The sequence below is a fragment of the Catharus ustulatus genome, chromosome 6, assembly GCF_009819885.2.
Source record: "Catharus ustulatus isolate bCatUst1 chromosome 6, bCatUst1.pri.v2, whole genome shotgun sequence".
NCBI lineage: Eukaryota > Metazoa > Chordata > Aves > Passeriformes > Turdidae > Catharus > Catharus ustulatus.
In genome coordinates this window covers 43,003,961-43,027,698 of record NC_046226.1, presented here as the reverse complement: position 1 = coordinate 43,027,698, position 23,738 = coordinate 43,003,961, and the positions used below count along the sequence as shown (strand labels likewise).

At 36.3% G+C, this 23,738-nt stretch overlaps 1 protein-coding gene across 8 annotated transcripts in view; it reads right to left on the bottom strand.

Moving 5' to 3' along the window:
- LRRC4C (leucine rich repeat containing 4C) overlaps nt 1-23,738 on the bottom strand; it is a 498,621-nt gene that overhangs the window by 42,402 nt on the left and 432,481 nt on the right. For 4 of the 8 annotated variants that reach the window (XM_033061880.2, XM_033061881.2, XM_033061879.2 and 1 more), the window contains one exon: nt 12,021-12,153. The exons of the other annotated variants lie outside the window; for them this stretch is intronic. The gene's annotated coding sequence lies outside the window, so the exon portion shown is untranslated. The remainder of the gene's footprint in view (nt 1-12,020; nt 12,154-23,738) is intronic. 8 annotated transcript variants of the gene reach the window in all.

Below are 23,738 nucleotides of genomic sequence, written 5' to 3'. Positions count from 1 at the left end.
ATTTTCTTGGGCTTCTCTCCTGTTCCCTCCAAGTTATATTGGAACATTTTCCACATCATATGGATTGTAGTAGCTAAAATTGTCAAATTAATTTGTTATGTGAATATATTATATGAATGAACACAATGACAGAAAAGAAACCAGGAAATAAAACATAAGAAAATAAGAATCCTTTGTATTCATTAGGACAGAGAAGGCAAATACTGCATGATTGAACTAATTTCAAATTATGGTCGTATCAAGTAAGTATCAAATTTTACCCTGTTATAAACTTGAAGAAAAAAAAATCAGTGAATATACCTGACTTTATTTCATCATATCAAGCCCACACTGATATTGAGGGATGTCTTGCAGCACCCGAAAAAGCCTAAAATTTACTAATAATTTACTTTGATAAGCAATACCAGCAAGAACATCTGAGGTGAAGCCAGATTTGGATCAGTTCCAAAAAGATGCTGAGAAAAAAAAATTAAGCGCACTTTCAAGTCTACATCCCTCTGTGGGTAATGTAAGTGAAAACAAAGAAAAGCAAACCAACAAACCAACAACAAAAAAATAAAATAAAAAAAAATAAAAGAGAGAGAGGGAAAACCTGCAGTCTTTTTTGTCCACTGATGGGGAACAATACCCATTCTTTGTAAGTAATACAATCCCAAACTCTACATTGGAAACCAAGCCCAACATTTTTCAGCACCTTACATTATCCTCCCCAAATATGAAATTCCTGACAAGCCACAATCCTTACAGTGGAACAGGAGCCAGCTCCTCCCACAGCAACACAGGTTTGGCACAATTTTATGAAACATGTATCTCTGTCAGTATAACAGACTGCAAAGATAGCTAGGAGCCAAAACTAGGTAAGAAGGCACCACCTTTATGTCATCACTTGTCATTCCTTGTCCTGAGGTTCTGTACAATCAGATCTCACATCCTTGGCTTCTACCTGCTTGTGCCTAGTTAACTTCAACTGCTTAACAAGTTCTGTGCATGCATGGCTTCACATCCCTGCCATAAATCTCCTGGTAATGCCAATACTCCATGTTGTATTTCTCCTGATGGTGTTCCAAAGGAGCAGAGGCATAAGAGAAGAGCAGATGACACATTTTATTCACAGAAAGGTGACATCTGAGACCAAGTAGGGCACTAGATTAGTACTGTTTTCTCTGACTGTGAGTCATAAATCCCTTGGAGGTCACACGAAGGTTAAAAAAGAGAGCTATCAGTGAGCAACAGCTCAGTCCCTGAAGGGCTGTGAAATAAGAGACACTATTATTACTTACTCCAATTTTTACACTTCCCAGAAAACTCAAATTACCTTTAATTGCTGGAAACAGTTCAGCTCCTCCAAAATGAAGAAGTCAATAAGTGCAGTTGTTTTTCACTCCCTGTCCTGGGGGGACTTGTTAATACTGATTAGCAGAGATCACGCCAAAACAGATGAGCTGAGATGGTCTTTAACTTTCAGAAAGTTAGCTAAATGTAATCAATAAAGTAAAAGATCTGGGGAGAGATGGCAAGGGACTAAACCATTTCTCTTGGCAACTGTGTCTTTCTCTGGAAGATCCTGCTGGTACAATTCCACTCACTGCAGAGATTTCTGGGAAAGTGGCTTATAACTCTCAGGTAAATAACCAGCCTTTCTGTAAAGGCAGTAGACTTTTAAAATAGATCTTTCTGTTTCATCATGCAGCCCCATTAACAGTCATAGGGGCAAACAACAGGGACAGAATAAACTTAAACCAAATGTACTCTCTATCAGGATGGAGTGGAAATAGAGCTAGAAGACACATGGACAGGGACTAATTACTAAGTAGAACACCAGTCTGGAAGACAGAATGACAGAGCGTGTACAGAAACCACTGTACATATCTGGAGTAGAGAAGGACAGGGTGAGTCAACAACGTAAGAAGTGAAAAAAAAAAAAAATCATTATTTTAATGCAGACAAAATCAATAAGATGATGGCAGAATTGTTTCCAAGAAGAATTGTTTTCAGCGTTTTCCATGAGGTCTTTAAAAGAACTAAGCATGATGAGGCTCTTGGAAGATTGCAAGGATAGAACTACAAGACAAAGCAAATACAGAAACATTGATTAAATGCAGAGTAAGAGCACATCAAAGGAGTCCAAAAACATCTCTTCAGAGCTGCAGGGGGAAAAAATTGGAAAGCTAATCAATTTTCCTTTTAGCTTATATAAACAATACCAAGTGAAACCAAATGTCATATTATAAATGCATACCTTTTTCTTTTGGAGAGAAACTGATGGAGTGTAAAATATGCAAATAGCAGCACAAGTCAGGGCATCTGGAGTATTTAGTCCTTGACATCCCTTCTTTTTGTACTACCTACTGTCAGAAGAAAAAAATCTTGTCTAGGGAAGAGCCCTCCTTTCTCAGAGGAACTGCTGAGCTCAACTCAATATTCTGCTTCCCCTCCATGTACAGATCTCCAGCTTTTTATATTGGGAGGTCTGAGCATGTACTGAAAGAGTTTTAAATTCCTAAAATTAACAGGGAAAATTGTATTTTATCTAAAACACAAGCAAGGTGCTTTAACTACAAAAGCCCCAAAACCAAAAAACTTACTTTCAACTGCAAAGACAAGTATTCAAAAATCTCCCAAAATGTCTTTGCAGCTCCTTTTTCAAGTCATCCTCTGCAACAAATGATGCAAGGTCTTAATGGATGGTGAATGCAAGGGAAGGAATGACTAACACAAGAACATGTACTTGAGAATAATATAATAATATTTATATTGATGTATGCAGTAAAACTATTCTATCCCTCCCACATTTTACTGTAAATATAAAGGGTTTTCTACCATAGCAATCCTTACATACCTACTACATTCCTTTTGAAGAGGTTAAAGAAAGAAGGTGAAGTATGGCAAATTTCTGGTTCAGAAAATAAAGTAAAAGGTAAAGGTGTTAATGGATTATGTATGCACACTTTTATCACAATTGTCATAGGAGTAATACAGCAAAAATCATTAAAAATATTAAAATTTGATTAAAATAATAAAGCTAAGAAGAAATTAATTTACCATTAATAAGTTTTACAAACCTCGTAAATTTAGTTTCATTTTAATTCTCAAAATAGTTAATAAAGATATATATAGAGAAGGGTAAGGATCAACATAATTGTCTACATATCCACTTCAATATACTTCCTTACATGCACTAAATTCATAGGCATGACTAGGGAATATAGAGCCTTTTCAAGTGAAGAACATAATGTATAATAATGAGACTGAATTTGTCCTTTTCATCTGCAGGGCACTGGAGATAATAAGTGTGATGTCTTTGAAATGACAGCATGGCAGGTATGGTTCTAAGCACCATATGTCAGTGGCTCTGAAACTGACTTAATTTAATAATCTTTTTTCCAAATAAAACTTAAGTATTGTAATAAAACCCCAGCTCTTTTGCATTCAAAATTAGTCCATCCTATATTTAATTTCACTTGTTTACAACCCTTCTGAAGTTTATGGTTTATCTGTAGAAATGTGAAAATCGTCAAAATTCATACACACAATTTAATCAGCACTCAAGAATTTTCAGTCCAAGCTAGCATGAAAGTAAAAAAACCAAAAATTCAAGTGCGTAAATGTCTTCATATATCTGAATGGACAGGCAATATATTATAAAGGCAAAGCTCCAACATTCCTCTAGAAAATCAGAGAGTGTCTTCCCATCAGAATTAAGAGGTTTCAGGTAAGGCTGTGCTTACCACAGTCCATTGTGTTCTGAACATGTTCACTTTTTCCTATTTTCTTGTTTGTTCTGTGATGACTTCAGAGAAAGTAAAAGAAATGGCAGAAAAGTAGTAAATGCCTGGAAAACATGCTAAAATCTGTTTATTAAACTAAAAATAGAAGCTATATTCTTCATTATAATAAAATTTTCTTAACAGTGATCCCTAAGTCAGTTTTTACATGTTCTTGATTATTTCAATAATTTGAAAAGAGAGGGATGAATAACGTGATAGCCTATGAGAACCTAGAACACATTTTTTAAGGAAGTCAGCTCTAAGTTTGATGGAACAAAGTCTCCTGGTTATTTCATGCTGTAGACAGCATAGCTTACAGTTTTAACTCCAAAATTCTCAGCAAATTCCACATTAGACTCTACTACAGAAAATTCTCTGTTCACACTTGGCTCAGGAATTTATGAAACTTTGTCAAGTATGACAAGTAATACCTAACATTCCATATCTATAAACGAAGGAAGCTGAAGAACACATTTAGCAAAGTGGAATGGAAGATGCATGCCAATAAGTTCAAGCAAAGACTCCCAATTAGAAGACTGCTTTACATTTCTCACACACCCCATTAATTCCCATGAAAATCTGATTCCTCTTTTCACATTATAAAACCTTATTCATATTGTGTTTTTTAACCAAGCAAAAATAGAAAATAAAAAAGATAAAAAATCCATCTATTATGGATGACTGTACATCTTGTTTGTTCAGATTTCCTTATTAGGTTTCAGCTGTTTTTCAATCTCATCAGCCTGTTATACTGGGACAGTGGAAAGGTCATAGAAACACATTTCTGGTGGAATTTTGTCTGAACAGAACCATTAGAAGAAAAAAAGATTGGGAGTGTTACAGAAGAAAATAGCTACAAAACCATACTTCACAGTATGGAGTTAAGAAAGGATGCAAACCATCATTTGATCTTGATCTACTGCTCAAGAGATTTATCAGCTCACACTCTCTGATCACCTGGCACTGACACAGCAGAGGCACAGCAGTGGTGTCATTGCTTTGCACAAACACCTAAACCCAGCATATATTTCCTACTCTTTTGCTGCAAATCAGGTAAATAAGAACTTTGATGTAAGCAAGTGAATGATCACCGATTTCACTCTGCAGTCATCCAGGATGCACGGACTTTATGTGCAGTTTGAATCTGTTATTGCAAACTCAGATCAATCCAATCCAGTGTGCAAGCCTCATTTTTCACATTTTTCTTTTTGGACCATAACATTTTATATTTTTTTCTGAAACCTCATTTATAAATGATCAGCAGTTCAGTAACAAATGACAATTTCTACTTATAAAGCCCTTCTTCTTCATACTGGCAATTTTTAATTTAACATTTAACTGTGTGGTGCCAAAACTTCAGCATTCCTAGCAAAACTAAATAGGGATACTTATACAACTGAACAATATTTTCCAGTTTAGCTATTAATCCCTTGCTATAAAAAGTGGTACATTATTTTTAAGGCAGTGTATGGGACTGAGGACAGGACCATCCTTGCCTATCTCTATGCAATGTCCATAACTAAGACAGCTTTTCTCTGTTTAGACATGTTAAGGTAATTTTCAATTGTTGTATCTCAGATCCTCAAAATGTTATAAAGATGTGCAATAATAAATTCAAATAGATTATGTGGAGATTTCTGTGGGGAAAATGGCACAGATTTCCAATCAAAGACAGTAGGGAAGAGGTTCTACCCGTCACCTTTCTTAATGCTGCATCTCTATATCTTCTTTGTAAAACTGGAGTAATGATCAAATAGAAATTGCAAAGATAAATTATCTACTCATTTTCACATATACTGCTTCTAACCATGAAATTTTGCTATAGAATCACATTTTTGAATGCAACATTCAGAGATGTTGAGCATGTCTGGCTGCTTGGTTATTAAATAAATTAACCAGTGTGTTGTCATTTTTGTTCTGGAGTAGCTTATTTTTCTGTATTCATCAGATGCTCATTGTGTACAGAATGTTATTTCATGTATCTAAAGGAGTGAATGACTCTGAAGTCAAGTACTCTTGTATTCAGCCCAGTAAATAAGTTTTAAAAGAAATAGAAGTCAATAGCTGTAAATCAAGAAGATTAAATATATCCCTTCCCTCACTGCAGTATCTGAACGATACAGACCCGTCTTTTTTGTGCTCAAATAGCTCTTTTCATGAAATAGCAAAGGCACTGGCATAACATAACAATGCTAGAAAACTATTAGAAATAATATCATGACAAAGTATAATAATTGACTTGATCAATATAAAGCAACATACTAGAAATACATTCACAGTTTAGTTCTGTTAGCTGCTATGTTCCATGTTGTATAAAATCACCCTTGATTGTACTGCCCATTTGCTTTGTATAAAAAGTGCTGGGATTACCCACAAAAATAATTTTTGGGTTTTTCTTAGTCAGTTTAAATATCTGTATGACTGCAATGAACAATGACTTACTGGATCAAAGCAATCTTCAGCCTACAGAGGCACAGAATACCCAGGTCTGCCTGGTGATGTGGGCTTCCTCTTTGCCATCTGCTTCTAAGCAGGAGGAACAGAGAGCTGTTCTGCCAGAGGGAATTCCTTCCCAAAGGCTGATACTTGGCATTCACAATTCCCATAATGATGCTTAACAGAGCAGTAGGAAGTGCTCTCAGCACTCATGTCTCCTTTTCCACTGCATACATTTTCTTCTGACCTTTTACCTCTAGCCATGCAGACTGCTGTGATGCATCTTTCTCCCCAACATGAGACGGGCTTACATAGAAAAAAGTTGTACCTAGCAAAATTTGAGATTAAGGCTTTCTGTAAAGCAAGCGAACAGCATTGCAAGATAAAAATAAACCCCAAAACCCACTATAAAACACCATTCTAATCTATGCTTACAAGTATCCTTCATTCACATCCCTCATGCCTATTTTTTTCAATTTCAATCAATCTTGCTTGAAGGCCGTATAGCTATAAATTCTATCCCTTTCCCTCACTTTATGAAGTTCCACAAGAATAACTTCCACCTCCGGCTACTTTGGTATGGATTTAAATTTCCTAGGAGGTTCTAGCTGCAGTCAGACACCTTGTGTATGTAAGGTGCATTTGGTTTGTTAATAGTCATATTGCCTCATCTAGACTGTTCAATCTTCACTTCTTCAATCTTTCAGATTTCATTAACTTCATGACAAATATTATATCAGATACTGGATATAAACAAAAGATGTTATGCATCTGATTTCTGGTATGTTAACAATTTCTCACAGAGATCTCACCTTCTACAGCAGATGCAAATGTCACCTCAATAAAAGGTGATCTACTTGATGCATTTGAGAGCAAATTTCCCCCTCACCTCCACCCTGCTTTAATATGTTCTCTTTTGCAAGAAAAAGTTTAAAGTAACTTGAAGTTGACTTTTTGTTATCTATCAATTTTATGTTGCCAAATCAACAACCAATGTTTTCCAAATCCCCAATGTGTCAAGGGAATAAGGGGAAAAAATTCTATTTGGTATTCAGATCAACTCTTCCACCCCCAGTTTTTCTCTACTGTAGTCAAAGCAAAACATCCTCTAAAGGAAATATTTAAAATTGCAGGAAAAAATTCTGGAACAGTACAGGAACCATAATCGTCTGAGGAAGGTACCTGAACCTGAACATTCAGTCATACAAAGAACTGAACATCTGGTCTTACAAATACCACAAACTGTTCTCCTTCAGTATCATATGACCAGTTTTCTGCCACCTACCACAACAGAACTTAAGAACTGAAAAAGGATATCCTAATTTAAAAGACTAAGAGAAGCATACTTGGAAAGAAATTAAGTAACAGAGAAAAAATAAAAGAAAAAATGGCAGATGAACAAAGCCAAACCTACAGAGATGAGGAAAAGAAAGAAGTAAATTGAGGGACTGAATCATTGGCATTCTGACACACTAAGGAGACCAGCTTTTCAACCATTTTTTAATCAAAGAAGAATTTCACACAATAAGTTTAAACAAAAAGAATATGAAACATAGGAAATCTATTATAAACAATATTATCAGCTATGGAGAGAGTAATTTAAATGACATTCAGTAATACAGGTGAAGGCTGTCTGGTAGCTCATCAGTTTCACATTTGATTTCTCAGATCATTTCAGAGATCCAATGGTCTGTCTATGTCATGTAACAGTTCTTAGTCCTTTTGTGAAATATTGAAGGAATTGCTGCTGACTTGTCCTGTCTCTATTTGACTTCTAAGAGTTATTGACTTTGGTCCTGTTGAAGGGTTCTTTCTTCTAAGACAAAATCCTTGCAATCTCTTGGTGCTGTCTTGCCTGCTAGCAAGAGGCACTGCCAGTTTTGCTTGCTCATGCTTTGTGACTGTAGTCTTATTAATTTCCGGCTGTGTAGAGCTAGTTTTGCCCACACAGACATTAAAGAGACAAGCTTTGTTCTAAACATGGCTATGGGATTTGTTAGGTAAAAAGGACTTCTGTTTTGATTTGAATATCTCATTTCTTCTTTTCTGTTTCAAACTCTGGGGCATGCCTCATTTTCAAATGGAGATTTTTATTATGTTTAAGAACATAATTAATTCTGAAGCTGTATACACTTCACTTAATTTGAAAGGTTTGGACTTTTCCATAAATCATGGAATACAACTGGTTTCTCAGCTGTTACAAAATAGGAAACAAAACCAACCCTGCATTGACTACTATGACTTTACTATAAGTACCCACAAAGGGTATTTATACCTTTAAAGGGGCACAGTGATTGAAAATTCAGAACCATTCATCTTACAAAAAAAAATATTGATCAAACAGGCCAGCAAAATGCAGCCACTTGTAAACTGAGCAGTCAAAGAAATGCACAGAAAGAGCTCTATTTGTTAGGACAATGTGAAACATTTGTCATTCACACCAGAGGCAGAACCTGGTCAGAATTCAAGGATACATACTTAGTACTGATACCAGATCAATATCCCTAGAATCCAATGAAGATGAAAGCCTCTTACTGAAAATATAAATTACCTTTTACCATCAAGATTTCAAGTTGTATTAAAACAACACTCTTATCTTCTCCTACCTTCAGTCAAAATGGCATTTCAAGAATAGTACATATGAAACACAATTTAAGCAGGGAATCAGAGACTGAAACATCAATCCATTAGGCTTCCTATTTCTCAGGAAGTCTTAAGAGTGGGGAAGTTCAAACTTCATTTAATATGTTGCAGATAAAGATATCACAATGTCATCCCCTCTTCAATTTTTTTCCATACTTGTCTTCAGGGGTTGTAACTTCTTTACCCAGTGTAAAGCCTGAAATCCAAATGATTCTCTATGGTATTGAGGTCGGATTCATAGTACCATAGAATATCTAAAGTTGAAAGCAACATCAAGTCCTTGTTTATCACAGGACTACCTAAAACTAAATCATGTGACTAACAGCATCACTCCGATGAATAAACTCTCTCAGGCTTAGGGCCGTGACCATATCCCTGTGCCAGTGACCAATCATCCACTGAGTGAGGAACCTCCAATCAGAAGTTCCTCTAGTACAGCTTTATTCCATTTACTTGAATCTCATTGCTGGTCACTAGAGAGGAGATCAGCACCCTCCCATTTGCTGTCCCCCTTGAGGATGTTCTAGACTGCAATGGGGTCACCCCAGCCTTCTCTTCTCCAAGCTGAACAAACCAAAAGACCTTAGATGCTCCTCAGAAGTCTTGCTCTCAAGACCTTTCACCGTGCTGGTTGCATGTGGACACAGTCTAATAGGTGGATGCACTTATTTTGAGGCCCCCAAAACTGCACTCAGTACTCAAGGTGGGGCTGCAGGGTAGAGTGGGACAATAACCTCCCTTAACCAACCAGCAATGCTGTGCCTGATGTACCCCAGGACACAGCTGGCTCTTTTGGTTACCAGGGCACTGCATATTCAATCTGCCACTGACCCAGTACCCCAGATTTCATTCTGCAGGGCTGCTTTCCAGACTCTTCCTCTGATTTGTACATACAACCACATTGACCTGTCCCCAGTGGAGAATCTGGCGCTTGCTCTTGTGACTCATATTGCAGAAGTTGTGGAGAGCTGTTGCCTGTGGGATGGATTCACAATGGAGAAGATCATCCATCTCCCTTGGGAGGGACCCCACGCCGGAGCAGGGGAAGGACTCCTCTCCCTGAGCAGTGGCAGAAACAACTCAGAATAAACTGATCATGACCCCCATTCCCTCTCTCCTTGCACTGCTGGATGGGGGAAGGTGTTTTTAGATTATCCCATTATCCTGCTCTGATTTTGTTAGTAATAAGTTAAATTAATATCCCTGGTTTGAGTCTCTTTTGCCCATGATGGTATTTGAGGAGTGATCTCTCCCAGTCCTTATCACAACTCATTAAATGTTCTTTATATTTTCTCTCTCCTATCCAGATGTGGAGGGGGTTGACAGAGGAGCTTTGGTGGGTGCCTGGCATCTAGCCAGGGTCAACCTCACTACACTGCTCATGGTGTGTATATTAGTATAAAGGCATTTCAAATGTGCTGACGTGTACTCAGCACATTATTGAGCAGACTGAAGGACCTGCCATCACACCATCCCACAAACATTGGCATGCTACCCCAGGCTTTTCTCTAGTGAGCCTCGTTTTATCCCCTTCTCCCTTCAAATCTAGTTTAAAGCTCTTTTAATGATACCTCTTAATTATTGGGCAAAGATTCTTTTTCCCCTCCAATAAAGGATTGTCGCTAAAGCACCAACATAGGAACTTTACAGAAGTTCCATGTGAGTCTGCCCACATTGCAGGTAAAAAAATGCAACCAAGAGGACTGAAACACCTGAGATACTCTGGATCTCAGACCAGTTCCAACCATAAGCAAGCTATTCTAGTCTTTTGTTTACAGTAAAGTACCCAAGACAAATTGGTTCAATTTTTTTGTAAAGACTACTGGGCCTTCACTAAAAAAAAGCCACACAAACTCATTTCTACTAGATAATAGAAAACCAAATTAAGTCTGGAGGTTGAATTGATTAGCAACAAGTCTGAGTGCAAGATTGTTGAAAAGCAGATAATAAGCTGAATACTACCACCACATGTATAAATGCAGGAGGCAAGGCCTCCCTGGCCTATATCAAACCTCTCTTCTGTCACAAATCTGTGAATTGTAGCAGTCGATTCTCTGAACTGTTTTAATGAATGAATGTCTGGGAGCTGGAGGGAGCTCAGCAGCAGCAAAAAGGAAGGTATTTCCCAGACACATTTGAAAGCCTGTCCTAGTATTCAACCAGCCAAAACATATATAGTGAGTAAAGAATAAAATATTTCCCATTAAATGATATTTTATGTTTTTCAGTGTCTCATGAGATGTGGGAATAGATCCTTATGAAAACTTTTGCATCAAAAACCCCATTTTATTTTCTACCAGTGTGATTTTCCATTTTTCTTCACTCAGCATACATTAAGGCACATTAATAAAGGAAAAAAGCAAGGCAGTCTGTCAGGTATTACAAAACGTACCATGGGAAATGATTGATTTAGGATGGGTGAACAAAATCTGTTTGTTCAGCAAAGTTAATTTTAGCTGAGAACCAAGAAGTGTGTGTATAGCACGGACATATGATAAGTTAACTGGGCTCAAAAATAGCTGGGCTTTTGGGACAGCAGAAAATGTTTTGATGCTTCATGTCTCAACTCTGCCTTCGAACATGAAGAAGGAAGCACCACAGTTACTCTCAAGGATGACAGATTTTTAGTTTGCACATTCTCTTGGATTTCTGAAATGCTAGGAAGAAAACATCCATAGTTAAGGCTTCAGGGTAGGAAGAGAGTCTCCACAAGCACAGTAGATAAGTGAGATTGAAAGAACCCAATAAAACAAGCTTATGTACTTTTAAAAACTTCAACTATTCAACTCCCTGTGAAAGAACATTTTACTCTGGTAAATTGCTATAGGGCTTATAAGATGGCATTTTCATGGTTTTAATTCCTGTAAGGAATTTATAGGAAAGTTACTGTAAATTTGTGATTGGCATTCTCTAACATGTCCACAGGAAAACAAGAAAACTCCTGATACATAATCAGCATATAAGATACAGCACCCCAATTCTCTCTCATACAAGGATGGGAATTGTAACTCAGCATCGTTTAAGAAACTCAGGAAAGATATTCAGGAGACACTGTATGAACAGTCAGACAACAGCAAAAGCTTGTGTTCCCTTTCCCTACCAGTTTTCTGCCATGCATTCCAGCATATCCATGGAGTCAGAAAAGCTGACTTGTGTAACAATATCCTGAGTTACCTTTTCAGTAGGTTTACCGTCTCGGGAGGTGATGTTTCTCCTTGTTTCCCAAACTACCCCTGGACCTTCTCATCCTACTAGCCCATTGGAGACTGTTCCACAGAGCTGCCTGGACCCCCCCACAGCATCCACCCTGTGGAAGAAACACAGATTGAGAAACTGTGATGCAGCAATTAAATCTTCTCTAGACGTAAACTGAAGACATTGAAAAAGAATAACTCAGGTAGACTAAACCATGACCTAGAGCTGTCATACGCAATCTGAGAAGGGAAGGGAGTTGTAGGATTGCAGTGCCCCCTCAATGTTTGTAGGTTGACAGAACTGCTGAGGGCAGAGTTAACTTCAAGACTTTTATACAAATATAAACAGAGATTTTAAAGGCAGCAATTACTCAATAATATGATCACCCAGTCTTGCAGATGACAACCTTGCCTTGCCTGTTAGAAATACCTGTATTTTTGCATACTTATTAGTAATGGGAAGGGGGTGTTTACTTGTGCATTTCTGTAATGAGTAGCTTCACCAAACACCACACAGGGCAATGTGGTAGAAATTAGGCCTTTTCCTATCATTACTGACAGTGAAACATGTCTGTGTACAGCTTTTGAGTGCAAGGCATTCCTTCCAGCATTGTAAACTTTCTTCTTCTAGAGTTTATATGCACAGCACGGTAAAAATTAAAATTAGAAAAAGTTTAAAAATCAATTAATTTGATAAATCATTTTAAAGCTATAGCCTCTATATGCTGCATCCAATTTCTGTATTAGTAATAAGCAAAAATAAATAAAAAAGAAATGCATAAAATTTCATCGCTTCAAAACACAGATAGGTATGAGATATAAAACTGGCCTTTTTCTTTTTTTTTTCAAATCTTTTAAAAGCATTGTTCATTTGCTAAGGAAAAATTAATTCTGCTTTCTCTTGTTTATGACAAAAGACAATCGAGTAAATCATGACTTCAGATAACCCATAAGTCACTGATTCTGTTTTTCAAAGACCTGCCTGCTTTCTATTCCTTTGGCCTTGGCTGCCTAGCAACCTCCACAGAGCTTTCTTAGTCTATACTAATTCTGGAGAGTTTTCATTTATATATTTATTTATGAGAATGTCTATAAGGAGGATACAGAAATAAAGAGCTGTTTGTTCCTTCCTTCTAACAGTGGATTCCAAACATGTCATCTCAGTGTCTCAGTGAAGGACGCACTCCTTGGTTTTGCAAAGAGGTACCTACCTCCTTGATTTTGCTTGGGAACTAAGCAAATCTCAGTTTCTGTTAGACAAAAGCTTAGTCTCTGTAGGAAGCTGATGTAATAGGCACTGGTATTTCTTGCCCTCCCTGTTGGTTTGATTCATTGATGTTTTCTCACCCTGGAATCCTAGGTGCTTATGTAAGGTTCTTGTGCTCATGCAGCCTGCAGCTCTTACTTAACATGAAGACAGTTTGTGCTTCTGCTCTGGGTCACCAACAGTTCCAGTCTCAACCAAGCTCTAGAGGGAAATGGAGGTTAAAGCTGATCTGCTGTGTCTGTGACTCAAAGCAGGAAGTGTCTGTGACTCAATCTGGAAGGTTTGGATGGTATTTCTTGTTATATTAAGTAGTTTGAAACAGGATATGGACTGTCTTTCCCTGAGCCAGCCATCAGCTTTGCATGGAAAAGACTATTTCCCCAGGAGTTTTTTGTTGTTTTTTGTTTTTTCCTTCATTATAAGTGCAAAATTGAGGATGAGTAAATATCCCTATGCTACATTAAGAAAATACTTATTGTCTTGCCAGTTCTATTCAGCCAGCACTTTGCAAATACTTGATGCCTTTATCAACACAGCAATCTCTTCCAATCGAAGAGTAAAAAAAAAAAAAAAAAAGAAAAGGAGATGAAGAAATGAAGAGATAGTCAAATATGTTCCCTGAAGAGCTTAACAGGCCCTCTCAAATGATGTGATAAAGAAATGCCAGGTATTCCTAGCCTGCAGTCACATAGTGGAGATGTGGGGTTTGTGTCTCACTCTTTCCAACCCCACACTCAGATGGAAGAGTTTGCATTTACTTCTGGATCAAACTGAAGCCTGAAACACAACAAATCAATGCCTTAAGATATCTCAATATGCCTTAATCACTTAATTCCATTTTTTTCTGATTCAGCTGACCTTTAGCTATGTTTTAGCCTTAAAGGACTTGTAGGGTATCTGTGACAGAACAAAAATCTGCAACCAGATCTAACTTCCATTCAGTTTCTTACCAGCAGAGCTACATAAATAAAGATTAGGTTGCTGTACACTTGTAGGATTATGGAAGCATTTTTAAAGCTCGGTGTTTACACATACTTAGGCATCAATAAAAGTTTACTCCCAATTCAGTAGTAGGAAAAGAATATATTTTAAAAATTTACTCAATATTGTAAGAGGTAATAAAAATATATGTGTTGGGTGGTATATCGGTATCCAATGAAATATGATGAGAGCAACAACATGAATGATAAGAATTATTAAAAAATAACCTGTTGGTTAAAAGAGTGACATTTTGTAGGGAAACTTATGAACAGTGAAAATACCCAAGGAAACTAAAATGGGAATTTTTTTTCAATAAGCAGGAGGAAGAAAGTTACTGGAAGTAAACAGATCTGGGATTTCTCTTTTCTATTCATGGGCTAACTACAAACGATTTTCTTAGTTCCTTTCCCTCTGTCATTCCACACAATAATGTAAATTTGTAGTTAGTAGTAAATATCTCAATTCATACTCCTCTGAGTTATTGTAATACAAATACATTCCAAATATAATCCAAAACTAAGTAGTTGCTTATTGAAAATGAGTTTACATACGTATGTTCATTTTTCACAGAACATGATTATTATAGCAAAACTTGAGCATGTGGTGTTTCCTCCTCTTACAAAGTATGATCACAATTACATATGTTTTTAAATGTTAAGTCAAACTCTCTGAAAATAAACCTACAGAAGAGTACCAGAACCACAGACTTACATGTCTGCTTTTTAACTCACTTTTGTGAGAAGTCTGCTCTTAATAAATTCAAAGGCATGTAAACAGAAAATAGAGAAAAAGACTTTTCCATGCATTTTTATAAGAAAAAATGCAATGGGTTTTCTACAGAATGAATAAAATTGAACCATGCCAAAGCAGCTAGGAAAGGAAATTCAACCAGAGAAAATTAACTTTCTCAAGGTTTTCTTCTCATGGAAAAAATAAGCTGCAAGCAGCCCCATCCAAAATTCCAGAGAGTGTAATTAGGTACTAAATCTACTATATTTACACTGGAAAACCTCACCTACCATGTGCTTATGGTCCCAAAAGAAGAGTATACCAAAGAGAGAGATCCATCCTTCCTTCCCAAAAGAAGAATATACCAAAATGAGAGATAATCCATCCTTTCTTCCTTCCTCACTCCCTCCCTTCCTTCCTCAAAAGAAATGAGAGAGACGCAAAATGCCTTCATTTTCTGGATATGGACTAAATAAAAATGAAATGCTAAAGAGGGTTTGGAAAAAGGTCATTACAAATGAAATTAAGCTTTAGGGGGAAAAAGAGAACAAGAAAATTATTGTCAATGTGAAAGTAAAATCTTTGCTTGAATAACTAACTCCCCAAGGAGAATTGAAAGAAACCTTTTGAAAACAATAAATGATATTATTCCAACACAAAGCTCCTCATTTCAAGTGCACTGATTTTACTTCAGACTTAGGCCAGCAACTGACCAAAATTTGGTCTAAAATATTTATATATTTTCTATCAATTCATTATGGCAGTAAGTAAGAAAAACTCACTGAAGTTATAACCAGTCTTCAAGTGATTGTTCTCACAGCAGCTATATTTTTATAGATTGCAAAGGGATGAAAAAGCTGCTGTAAAAGGAAGATTTATTAAAGAAAGACTACACATAGTAACATATGCTACCATGATAACAGTAAAGAAAACACATTTACCAGTTCCTGCTATTTTTAATAAATATCACTAGCAGGGTAACATTCAACTGCCAAAATATAGGAGAATGTTATACCCTGTTACTATGACTGGTCCTGAGTTGCCATTCCACAAAAAGCACAAGTTTCTTGTAGATTCAAGGCCTTATCGGCCTGCTCCTCAGGTCTTGGATATCCTAGGATGTGTGAAATAATATTAGATTCTGTTATTTATGAATCTGAATCACTTGCAAGCTGTTAGTAAAAATGTGTGTGAGCTCTGGCTACTTACATGTTAAGTAATGAGTAAAACCAATAGAACAGAAAATTGTAGCAGGCTATGCCCACGCAAGGCTTTCTCCTCAGGGTACAAAGAGAAAATACTAGAAAGTTCCTTAAAGAAAGGTGTGCGTATACAAATTCTTTATTAGCAGAAGAACTTAAAGTTAAATCTCACCCCTGCTGACTCACTGTGCAGTAAAACAAGCTACTGATGTTTCCTTGATGGTTCGAAAAGGTATTCTTACTAGCTTCCATTCCCTTCTGGTCTTTGACACATTCTGCTATTCCAGAGTTCTATTTTATTTAGCATACTTAACAAAATAGAAGTTTTTTAGACTTCAGAATTGGGCAAACCTCCATAAACCCTGATTATTTATGGCCAAGGTTGTAACTACCTTTTTTCCTAATTTTCATTTTTAAATGATCTTTTAGCTTAGTTAGACCCTGAGTAAGGATTATTGTCCTGCATAAAACCTATACTTTCTATAGATACTGCAGTTCTCCTTTTTTCTTCTTTCAAGAATGCTAGATGGAAACAAACCAAATAGTTGCATGCCTAGTATGCTAATATTTTTATACCTCTGCATTTGACTTAAGCAGATGGGGATTAGGTAATTCTGCATGGTTATCTCTCCAAAACTAGTTCATATAAGGTATACATTCTAAATGCTAAAATAATTTTCTCTGTGATCTGCTGCAGCAAAGATATTCACTCATACACTATTGATTGGAAATGTTTTTGTACATCTAATCAATAAACGAGTTAATATGTGTTAAACCAATCTTCTAGACTATTTGTCTTGCTCAGTCTAACTAATACAAAGCTGTGAGTGATTCATTTCAGAGCAGCAGTACAGTGTGAAAACCAGACTGGTGCCTTTTTATTGTGTCTGTGTGTGCTTATAAACACAAAATGTCATCAAAAATATTTTCCCCTGACAATATTTCCCCCATTTTAAGATCAGTTCTATTGACTCGCAATAATGGTCTCCAGATACTCATCTAACAAATGGCTGTTTAATTTATTTTTTTACTGTGAAAGATTTGACCTGGTTTGTTCATCTATAAATACACATTTTTGTGCTGTAGACACAAATATGCATTTGTTTTAGCTTTCATCCCTGCTGTGTTTATATAACACAGTGTGATATTCACAAACAGAAAGAAAGGAGATTGAAGAACATTTGATAGTGTTGTCCAGCATTTTAAATACAGCAAAATAAATAAATTAGTGCCCACTTCATCAAGTGCTAAATTCAGTATGGCTGAAATGAAACACAGTGGACCAGAGGAAAAAAAAAATCTTCAACTTAGGTGGGAAAAACAACTCTTATTGTTGACAAAACAATAGGATGAGTGCTAGTGAGTTATACTGAACTGATAATTGTAAACTTATATTCACCATTCCTACTAACATATCTGATGTAGCTCTAGCTTAGCAATAATTATAAGGAATTTTTTCCATACCAGAATGTAAAGAAGTCCGTGAGGATCTTTATCTCTTCAAAAAAGGAAGGTGATTGTCTTACAAGATCTAAAGCCACCAAAAAATTCAGAAAGGAATTTTGAGTTCCAGAGTCCTATTTTAATCACAGTAAGACACAAGTCATTGTTATTGAGAAGCAGTTAAACCCATTATTCTTTCTTTTCAAAATGAAAACTAAAATTCTCTATTATTATTAGCATTGTTATTGTTATTATTTACATGAATTATTCCTATTTTCTATTCCACTGCTGGAGTATATGTTGCTTATATCAGAATTTTACTAATCTTGTACTTACTTAATACAATTTTGTGGGGTTTTCAATCATTAATGAGTAGTAAATTTATGTAAATCTGCTTCGGAAACAAAGTATGGAAAACAAGCGGCTGGCACTAAAAGACTCTTAGATCTGTTCTGACCCAAGCAATTTTTTAAATTCTGCCACATGAAAGGAATTACAGGATGTTCCTACTCACTAGTTCATGTGGATACTTCCTAGTCACAATTCATTTCCTACATCAGAAATTTTCCAAATGCAGAAAATTTCAATTATATTAATAATGCAAAAGACCTATCCCATTATTTAATCTATTTTCTGCCCTTTGTACCTTTAAGGTATTGTGAAAGAAAGTGACATCATTTGCTCGTTTTGCACATGAAAAAACCTATTCCCTGAGTTATCAAAAAGAAAGTTTTTGAAAGATGCCTGCTTTGTAGCTGAAGAACTTCTTTCAGAAGGATTTGGAGAATATGATTTGTCTTATACTAATGAAGAACAGTATTAATTTTACAGTATATGTGCATAGTCACATAACCTTGCTACCCTTGAGGTGAATATAAGTGGAGAGTGAAAAGCAGGGACTGAATCACAGCTAATATTATTCCCTGCAACACACTGAGTAGAAATAGCTGAGGCTTGCATTGCTGGAAGGTGGTATGCACTATTACCTGCAAAACAACAGGGAATAATCCCCAAATTGTTATTGAAAGCTGAAAAAAATCCCCACCAAACAATCAGCGCAGAGCCATTAGAGAGTAAAGATCAAAATATTTTCACTGAGTACTATTGCAACAGTGTAGTCTACTAGTACAAAACAAAGCATTTAAAATATCAGTTGCTTTCTTATCTGAAAATTGTTCACAAATTAGTGATTATATTTTTGAAATTTTTCCAAAAATAAATACAGCTAAAATAATTAAAACCAGTAAATTAAGAGAATGATTATATGTGATTGGTCAGATAGTTAGATATTGATGGTTCAGACTGGATGATGCAACTTTAACAAACAGAAACAGGTGAGAAAAATATTTGAACATCTTTGGGAAAAGAAACTGAGGCTTTAAACATGAAAAGAAAATTAAAAAAATTCTCTCCTTTAAAAGGAAGATGTTTTAGAAATTACGTTCAATTTAAAACTAGTTCTCTTCCCTCTGAAGAATAAAAAGGGAATAGTCACCACATCTCTATCAGGAACATTTGCTTCCTGTTACACTGATTACCAAGATGTGAAAAATACCATCAGTTCCAGCTCAATAGTCCAGTTTTCCAAAACTGTCAAAACCGTATTCGTGCAAAAGAAGCATCCACACAAGCATAATGAAACAAGCTGATAGAAAATGGCACAAACATAACCACAGGCAGTGGTGCCCAGCTTATGAACCCTCATTAAGATACATGAACTCAGCTTGTAAATTTTTCTCTCCAATGCAGTGCCCATTTTCACATTGCAAATTTGGAATCAAATGAAGTTCATATCTAGCAGGGCTTAGGAAGTTTCAGAGCAGAACTAGACTTTGCAAGCAGGTTATCTGGTTCAGCATTTTAGAAATATTTGTGTCTAGAATTTTATCATCTCAATTATTAATTTATATGGTCTGGGAATCACAGTTGTACCTCCATTATCTATATTAATACCACATTTCTTCATTGCAAATAAAGAATGGTCAAATTTGAAGAAATATCCCTTTATATCCCTTTTCCTTTTCTTTTTTTTTTAATTCTACACTTAAATTTAGTCTACTTTTTCAGATACAGAGCAAAACATGTGTAATAACACATAAAATTTTGTTCAACATAATTAAGATTATGGAGTACCCATAAATCCTAGGGAAAAAAGAAGGTTGGTTATTTAAAAGACCAGGAGCGCAAACTTTCTTCTTTTGCATATAATCTAGTGGGTAAAATACTTGCAAGGAATGGGGGTTAATCAGTTCAATTCCTACTTCAATTTGAACTGAAGCTCTTCCAGAAAAAGAGTTTATTTCATAGCATTAAAGTTGTAAAAGGCATCCATGATCACCAAGCTGCCAATGAGCATTGCCACAATGTTCACCATACCATGGCCTCAGCTGCCATATCCATGTTTTTTGCGCACTTCCAGGGATGGTGACTTAACCACTTTCCTGGGCAGCCTGATCCAATGCTTGACAACTCCTTCTGTGAAGAATGTTTTCCTAACTGCCCATCTAAACCTCCCCAGCACAACTTGAGGCCATTTCCTCTCTTCCTGCCACTTGTTACCTGTGAGAAGAGACAAATTCTCCCTCACTACCACCTCTTCTCAGGTGGTTGTAGAAGTGATAAAGTAGACTTCATACACATGAAGAAGAACCAGGCTTACTAGCCATATAAAATTTCTGGGGACAGAAAGAAAAGAGGGACCACATAAGGTGGTTATTTGGACATGGAATGATGATACTGGGATTTGGGATTATGACTATAGTAACCAGACCATATAAAATGTACTTTCAGGAACAGAAATTCAAAGCTGGTCTGGAAATCAATTGTAGTCTTTGTAGACTTTGTAGTCTACCTTAGACATTGTTCACCAGAGTATTACAAAGTTTTTAATCTATGTATATTAGATGCAATATATTGATTAGTATCTTGGAATGCACCCCAGAAAACACGTTTGTTCTCCTTAACAGCACACTCAAAACATGGAAACTTTTTGAACAGAGCTCAAGAGATTTCAGCTCAATTAAATCTACAGTAGACAAAATTCCTGCATGTATTCTTGGTTGCCTAGTCCTATTTCAAGAAGGATGAAGAGAACACCTCACTGAGACCTACCATATGTTCAATCTCCTTAAAAAAAGACTGTTACAAGTTTTATCCAAATTATTATAGGCTGAAAATTTTATCACTTTTTGAATTTCTGTCTTGGACATTCTTAAAATTTTGTATGAAAGGCCATTTTTATCCAAGATTAGGGAAAGTAAAAAAGAAAAATAAATAATTGCACCTTGTGTGACTCAGTCAATATTCTGTGGGGCTGGACTGTACAGGAACTTGTGGGGCAATTTTTCCACAGAACAGGGAATTGTGCTGCACACCTGCTTAACTTGTCAAGCAGCAGCACACATTGACCAGGGGACCAAGTTCAGGACACAAAGACATAAAATAAAACAAAACCTGAACTACGTTTTACATTTGTATTCAGTAACATAAGGAAATACACAACAGTTATACCAAATTCCTGAGTGGGGGGGGAAAAAAAGGTAAAATAACTCACTGAGAAACAAATAATTGTGGACCTTCACAAATATTTCAAACCACGAATTTAAATGACTGTCTATATGCCACAAAACTTCAGCAGTTATCAATGTTTTAAAGAAGAAGCCTCAATTTTACTAAAAAAAAAAAAAAAAAAAAAAAACCCTCTATAAATTTGATAGCAAATTGCCATGATTTTTCCCCTTTTTTAAAATACTCTTCAGAAATAAATTTAATCTTTGGCTGATATCCAGTATAATCAGTCCAAATTTCAACTTGAGAAGCAGATATTACACCCAAGTGACTAAAAACCCACAAATCCAGCAAATTAAGCTGCTATCAGTCTTCAGAAACTGAAGTTCAGAGACCATTGTATTTATGACACACCTCTCTCTACGATGGTGGGTTTAGTGGTTTAAAGAAATATCAAATTCTCTCATGAAGAATTTCAGACCTCCTCTTTACAGATCATTCTCCACATTTTCCCTGATTTCTCCTAGCCTGTGGCCAAAATGTCATAGCAGATGAGTACAGCACCCAAGCTCCTGACGCAATCACATGGAGAAGTGATTCCAACATATACAGTTCTTCATCTATTCTCTTATGAGGGGCTACATGCTACATCTGTGTTTTCTTCAATTCAAATCATGCAATATAGTCATGAGGTGAAAAACTCATATTTTGTTGACTTGCTAATTAAGAAAGTAGATGGAATAGTAGAAACACGTATCACTAAACTTTTTGTTCCTGTCAAGAAGTTTAACACAATTTGTGAAATTCATTAGAAAAATCAAAATTAAGCAAAGAAAATTGGCATATAGTTCTGAAAGCCAGTTCTAGAATGAGATGAAAACTTGAAATCCCCTTAATTTCTATGCTTACAGAATAATCAGTGCAGAGAAAAAATACCTAATGTACAAACATCCATTCAATTCTTTACTTATCAGCTAAGGTAGTCAAGAGAAATGTCATTATACAAAACTGATGTTTGCTTCAGTAGCAGAGGGAATGAGAACAGAACACTTTATAAACACCTCCAAGGAATTGATAAGGGATGACTGCAGTTATCAGCATCAGCAGCATAGACAAGGAACTTCTCACCCGTTGCCAATGCCACAGGCTATCCAATCACTCCATCTATAATGACACCCACAGGAAAATATCTGGGACTGTACTTTGCATACTTCCAAAACATCCAGCACTGAGCATTTCCTCCTCCTAAATATATATTGTAAAAGAGTTTCTAAGGAACCATCAAATGAATTTATATACTCGTAATTCAGTGGATTCCTGACTACTGACTGCTTTCAATGTCTTAGAGTTGCTAGTATCTACAAAATTTATTTTACTTCAGGTGAAAGAGTTCTCTGTGTGCATAAAAAGAGGATGCAAATTGTACATTGTATCTTATTAAGTTCCAGATGGTCACAGACAGCAGCACAGTGACAAACATAACCTTCCTGAGTAATCACAAATATGCTAAATAAGTACAGCATATACAGCATACCTGGACTGTTACCTTGACTGACTTTCTATGTGTGAATTATTTCTTCAGAAATTAAATAATTGTTGAGCTAGCCCATTTACTGCTTTTCTGAATCACACATACAGTTAATGGTTCTGATTCCCATCCTAAGAAATATGCATAGCACAGGAAGATTTTACTCTACTGCAGTCACAGAAGGGCTATTTAAGCAAACGAAAATGTCTCCTTAAGAGCTGGTTTCTTTCTGTGCTTGTTCACATCACAGAGAAATAGAGCTAATTCTACGCTCCTACGAGTGCTTTATGCATTCTGACAAACCAAACGAGGTTTGTCAGGAGAGGCTCTAGGCAGCATGGAACTGCTGCAATTTTACATCTCATTGATTACCGCAATGGGAATTGAAAATGGTTCTCTGCTTTCGACATGATATTAAAAATACTGTTGGAGATCTTAGAAAAATATGCAGGTCCTTCAGTGAAGGGAGAACTTTGTACAGCATTGTTTCCTCTTGAATTTGAGTCAGGCCTATCTGACCTTTAAGGAGGCTAATAATAAAGCAATAAGGTGACACACAGTAAAGCATGTCATTCTGTGAGTCGTTCTACAAGAGGATACATGGAACAAAAGGGCAGTTCAGTACCCCGAGGCTTTTGGGATCTGCTTGTTTTGTGGTGTGTGCATCCTGTATACTGCTGGCGTTACACAGAGTGTGGGAACCCACATGTCACAGCAAACAGTACTAAAAGAACAAGGCCTAAAAACAACTGTAAGAAAATTAAGATTTATTATTACTGTCACTGCCTTTGTCATTCACTGTTTTGATGTTTTGGAAAGGTTTTCTATGAATCTTTTCTGTTCCCATGTCTTCAGTGATTTTTTTTTTTGCTGGATCCAGCAGTCCCCATCCACAGAATGTTACCATTTTATGAGGGACACACATTCTAAGCACAGCAAAACAACTCCAAAAGCACAGAGAATAATCTACAGTGACAGCAATAGAAGTTTGTTCTACTCAGAAACTGCAAATGACATATGTAGTACCATGTGCTAAGCAAG